Source organism: Monodon monoceros, unplaced genomic scaffold (genome assembly GCF_005190385.1).
Source record: "Monodon monoceros isolate NGI ecotype Baffin Bay Population unplaced genomic scaffold, NGI_Narwhal_1 Super_Scaffold_7, whole genome shotgun sequence".
Taxonomy (NCBI): domain Eukaryota; kingdom Metazoa; phylum Chordata; class Mammalia; order Artiodactyla; family Monodontidae; genus Monodon; species Monodon monoceros.
The window spans coordinates 64,126,546-64,132,565 of record NW_021703784.1 but is presented as its reverse complement, the minus strand read 5'-3'; positions in this window follow the sequence as shown (position 1 = coordinate 64,132,565).

The following is a 6,020-nucleotide window of genomic DNA, read 5'->3' as shown; positions in this document are numbered from 1 at the left end:
AGACACAATTTTAGCAGTAGCTATCCATATTGCTCCAATTTCCCTTGCTAACAGTGGGACTTTGGACAAGTCCCTTCATCTGCCTCTTGCTCACATATCATCAGGGAGCTGGATGGAAATCATATTGCAGGAAGGGATGTGCCGACCGTGAGGGAGAAAAGAAAAAGAGTTTAAAATGTAAGAGCCTCAGCTGCAGGACCTAAGCGTGGATGGGAGCATGTTCTGGGTACTGTTTATTATGTGAACTTCTGACCCAGCCATGCTGGCGGCACTGTGCACCGAGGCAGACAAAAGGTTTGCCTGCGTAAACAGAGAAGAGCTGTCTGCACAAGACCCTCCATAACCCTTCGTGGTCTGAGCAAAATTTCCATGGACACTCCCCTCACCCAGTCTTCCCTAGAGCCCCAGCTGAGCGCACACAAAGGAAGCTCTGTTCCCTGCTCGCTTTGCAAGAGCTTTGTTGGCTGGTGATCATATCATAATAGCTCACATTCACTGATGCTTGCTAAGTGCCAGGCGCTTTGCTGAGTGCCTGTCAGGCTAACATCAGTCCCATGAGGTAGATGCAGGTCCTGTCCTCCTTTTAGAGGTGAGGAAAGTGGGGCTCAGAGACGTGGAGAGACTTGTCCCAGTCACCTGTGGAGAGTAACGCAGAACTGGGGCTGTTCCTGGGCCCCTGCCCTTTACGATGACACAGCAATGCCTTCAAAAGAGAAAGTGGTTTAAAGATGAGAAAACGAGTTTAGAGAGAGAAATTAGATCATCCAAGATTATAAATCTAGAAGGTAGCAAAACCATGACTGGAACACAGTTCCTTTCCCCACATCATGATGCCCCGACTGCAGGCTTCTTTGATATTCCGGACCAAGGACAGAGTGTTTCCTGAGAGGTGCCCCCTCCCTTGCAAGCTGCCTGAGCATGCGCTACAGAGCACTTCAAAGTCCAGATCCAGGAGTTCCACACACCTGCTTGGATCCCTGGCTCGGACCTTGGGCAAGTTACTTTATCACTTTTTTTCCCCCATTTTCTTTTAATTTAGGTGTAATTTGCATACATTAAATTCAGAGCTTTTAGTGGACAGTTCTACCAGTTTTGACAAATGCATAACGGCGTTGTGTGTCTACCACCGTTATCAAGGTATAGAATCCCCCAAAGGTCCCTGTGCCCCTTTACAGTCAACACCTCCCCGCATCCCAGCCTCTGGCAACCAATGATCTGTTTGTAGTTCCTATGGTTCTGCTTTCTTCTAGAATATCATATAAATGGAATCAGTGTATAGCCTTTTGAGTCCGGCTTCCTTCACTTGGTCTAATGCATTCGAGATGCGTTTGTGTTGTGCATATAAGTAGTTCATTCCTTTTTACTGCTGACCAGCACGGATATTAATGTAGCAAAACCCAACAGTGGCCAGCCCACTGGAAACACCCGGCTATACCATTGAGCTCTTCACCTATTAAGTTTTGACTCATTATCTTCAAGATGGTGCAACTATTTTGGAGACGGTGGTAGTGGAGGCAACTGGAAACCAGAACTGAATCACAGATGCACAAACACATCTCTTAGGAACTTCCCAGATTATCTTAGTGACAGCAGGTGTGGGCTAAGAGCCCTGTGGTTTGGGCACTAATGTGCTCATAAGCTAGAGAATCCTGGGATATTCAGGTCATGGCAGTTAGGATCAGAGCCAGAACCCAAACTCAGGACTATCCAGCTCCAGGTCCAGCCTTCTTTCCACTCTCTAGCAGCTTCCAACCACATCCAGAGGGAAGCAAGTGCTACTGGCCATTGCCCAGGTCAGGGGAGAAGCTGATGGCATGAGAGGAGAGCTTTTGGGTGAGGCTTGATGAAAAGTGAATCTTCAGCAAGGACAGTTCTAGAATGTACCCTGAGGAGCCCTCTCTCATATGTCTGAATCAGCAGCTCTAAAGGGTACTCAGGCATCTGTACTGTTTAGTAAGCTTCCCAGCTGATTCTATTATGGAGCCAGCATTGAAAGTTGCTCCAGGGAAGAAATAAACACACCACTTTGACCTGAAGCAATGGAGACAATTGGGTAGAAACACATTTCTAGATAGTCTTCCTCTATGGTTGCCTAATAAGATCAATTCTTCTGTCTTCCTCTTTTGGTGCTGGCTCCACCAAAATTCTCTTGCTCCTTAGTCATCACCTACTTCAGACACACATGTAAGGATGCACAGAGCACATGAATCCACCTGCTAAACGGCAAAGCAAGACAGCCAGGCTCGGGGCTCATCCCTCCGGGGCTGCGTTCCAGGGTGATGGCCGGGAATATGGTCCTCTGGGTCTCTTTTGTTCACCCACCCACAGAAACCTGGCAAATTAAATGTATGTTTTGGATATTCAGCGGCTGTTACTCATGGAAAATCTGAATCCATGTGAACACTCTCCAAGGCCAGATGGAGTTTCCATTCAGAAAAATCTTGGCACCGATTTCTTCAGAACAATGACAGCTTCCAGGCAGGAGCTGGGGAGCCTCAGTGTAACTGGCGGCTGGCACTGTGGGTCAGAGCGGCTAACAAAGCGGAGGAGGCCCCTGGCTGACATTTCCCTGTCCTGTTGGGCCTGGTGGCCCTCTATTTCTGATTCATGCATCTCCTCTAATGCAAACCTTCCTTGATGAGGATGGCCTTGTTAAAATATAGGCAGCCCCACCCCCAGACATTTAAGGCAGCTTGGTAGCCAGCCACAGAAAGTTGTGAAACCTAGCTGCAACGAAAAGGGAAGTATATGAGAAGAAGCCCAAAACATCTCACAGAGTCTGAGGGCAGGTGGGGCAGCTACTGGCTTTCAAACTCATGAAAGACTAAAACCCAGAACCAGAATGACATCATGGGGTGAGGCAGCCCCTCTCTTCCCATCACCCTCTCTCTCAAGCTCATAGGATCTCATTTCTCTAAATGTGTCTCTCCCTCAATCTCTCTTTCTCTCTCTCTGACTTTCTCTATGTTGGCTTTTGTCCTCAAGCAGCTGAACAATGGTGTCTGCAGCCTCAAAATCCAGGAAAGAATCTGATGGGTCAAGCTTCAGACAGGTGTCCATCCTGGTCCAGTCAAAAGGGTGGGAGAGGTGGGTCATCCATGAGGATGCCACAGGATCTCCCACTCCCACAGAGATGACCGGACCAGCGATGAACAGCCCTATCCCACTATGGACGTTCAGAAAAGAATCAGCTTGTCTTTTTCTCTGTCTTACTGTCCTGGCCATTACCTGCTTACTTCTGTTTCTTTGTTCACTGTAGATTCCTGCGGGCAGGGAGCCCAGCCCCTATCAGGCTCGCATTCATTCAGGATTTCCTCATTGAGTGTGAACTCCCTGCAGACCATCAGCAGGACAGGACAGGAGATGGTTGCAGGGCCAGGCATCCTGGGCAATCTCACGGGGCCTGCATTCCAGCAGGGAAAACAGCTACTAAATATTAAACAGATATTAAACAGCCATGCAGATACATGATGTCTGAGCCAACTCTTCACATTTGTTTCCAAATTGTGTTCAGTGTAGTCTATCTGAGATGGAAGGGAAAGAAAAAAGAGAAATGTGTAATAAATCCTTCCTTGGTCTAATTAATTATTCTGAATGGTTAAACTTTAAAAACTCGGTACACAATAGTCACCTGTCCAGATTGAGTGCCTCCAAGTCGTGGATGTCTGAGGTTTCCTTGCTTGCAGACTGTTCCCTATCCCGGTGATGGCGGTGAGTTGGGGGACGGGTTGATAGATAAGCCCCACCCACCGTCCGGGGTCCTTACCTGACTCCAGTTCCCCCACCCTTCCACCCACCCCAGGAGGAAAGCTCCCAACCATTGGAGCACACAGAAGGGCATTTTATGAAGAGAAATGCCCCTCCATTTGGGTCTGGTGTGGACCCTCCACTCCCCCCTCTCACCTCACGGCAAAGGGGGCCACTGGCTGGGCCTTGGGGAAGAGAGCATTTCCGCCAAGAACAGATCTAAGAAAAGTCTGTTTGGCTCTTAGAGGTGTTTTGTTTTGGTTTGGTTTTTGGGGGGTGCAGGATAGGGGTTGGGAGGGGCTTGCCTTTTGCTTTTTTCTTTTGTTTCAATTTATTCACAAACTATTTCAAATATACAGAAAATAATACAACAGACACACGCATATGCCCATGTGTAGTTAATCAACTGCGGCATTAAACTGATGTGAATCTTTGGACACTGTTGCTTCAACATTCCTCCACGCTGCTACATTCTCTTTTTTTTATTTTTATTTTTTACATTCTCTTTCTTAAAGAAATAAAATGTTACAAATGTGACTGAAGACCTTCTCCATCTCTTCCCCCACCTTTTACCTCACAGGCAGCCTGCCTATTTCTGTAAATTTTTTTTTTTTTACTATATTTGTAGCATCCATAAACAATAGATAGTTGTTCTGTGTTTTTAAAATAAGCACAAATAACATTCTGTGCGTCTCATTTTGCAAATTGCCGCATTTGTCTTTTGAAATTTATCCACGCTGTTGCCTAGGAATATTGGTCCATTCCTTTAACTGTTGTATTCTATTGTTTGTAGAAACCTGTTCATCCATTCTTCTGCTGAAGACACTAAAAAGTGTTTTTAAGCACATGGCCATAAGCGTCTGTGGGATGGACAGCTAGACCTGAAATTGCTGTGTGGGTGCTGACTTTGTAGGTAATTTCCAGCAGGTGACAGCGTCTCTGTTGCCACTTCCTCAACTCTGAAATGAGACTCCAATAGAGAAAATGTGAGGACTTAGAATTTTTAAATAATTCCAAGAAGTGTTTCCAAACACCCTAAAAGAAAAAAACAATGTCCCTGATGGATATAGAGCTTAGACCAGTGATATAATGGAAATTGTGGCATTTTAGATAGTTCCTTACCCTAAAGATGATTGATCTGGACAGCCTTCGACAACTCTGCCTGCTCTGTGTGCCCCTAGGCCTGTCTGCTCACAACGACCATCCGGACTGCTACCCTTTCTCAAGTCAGGCGCCCAAAGCACAGGGCTCGTCCACTCCTGCCCCTAAGCTTCTAGGAGCCCAGAACATGTGCGGTCTGGCTGGGGCCCATCTCTGCAGCTGCCTCAGTGCTTTTCCTGCCTCAAGGTGGTGATGGGATTGTATGAAGCTGGGCAGGGGGAGCTCTTATATTTGAGGACTGTAGATTTTCTTACCTTTCCTGTCTCTTTTCCCTTTTATCTCTTTCTTTTTTGCTAGTTTCACTTAATCATGGCACTATTGATACATTCCTACCTTTCAGAGTACAAAATTTAGACCCCATAGGAGAAAACACATAGCCCTTCACCTGTCACTTGGGAGCAGCTCAAATTTTTCTTTTTTTTTTAAAGTTCATTCTGAAAGTCAAGAACTCCAGACTGCAGGGCAAAAGATATAAGATAGAAGACAAGTCTTATTCAGGGAAATTCCCAGTCTCTTAAGCCAGCAACGGGGAGGAATGGAAGACCATGGTTTGTTCTATATATCTGCACCACTGCAACTCTTTTCTTGGCCCCAAAGTGTGCCCTCGGGCTGGAGCCTCCATTCTGCTCTAGTTTCTTCCTAGTGTGTGTGCCTGGTGGGGAATCTGGAGATTCAGTTCCAGGCTCTTTGCACAGGATCGGCCACCCTCAGAAAGCTAATGAAGAGCTGAGCCAGGCTGCACGGGATGCTGGGGGGTCAGGGGGCTTTCCCTGGATTTTTAGGAGGGCTTAACCCGGAGGCCCGGAAATTGAAGAGAACATGGCTAGAAGCCACATCTTGGTCATAAACAGTGATTTGAAGACGTCTGCAAAGAAAGGCAGTCATGAGAGGGAAAGCTAAGAGCACTGGTTTTAGAGTCAGCCACACGTGGAGTCTAGTTCCAAACCAACCGTTCACTTGCTGTCTGGGCAGAGGGTATAACTTCTCTGAGTCTCCAGGCAACTCACTATAGATTTGGGGTGTGCACAGTGCCCAATGCCAAGAAGGCCGCCAATATCCTTTCTTCCCGACTGACACTCTGTTGTGGACTCACCTGGATGGACATGACAAAG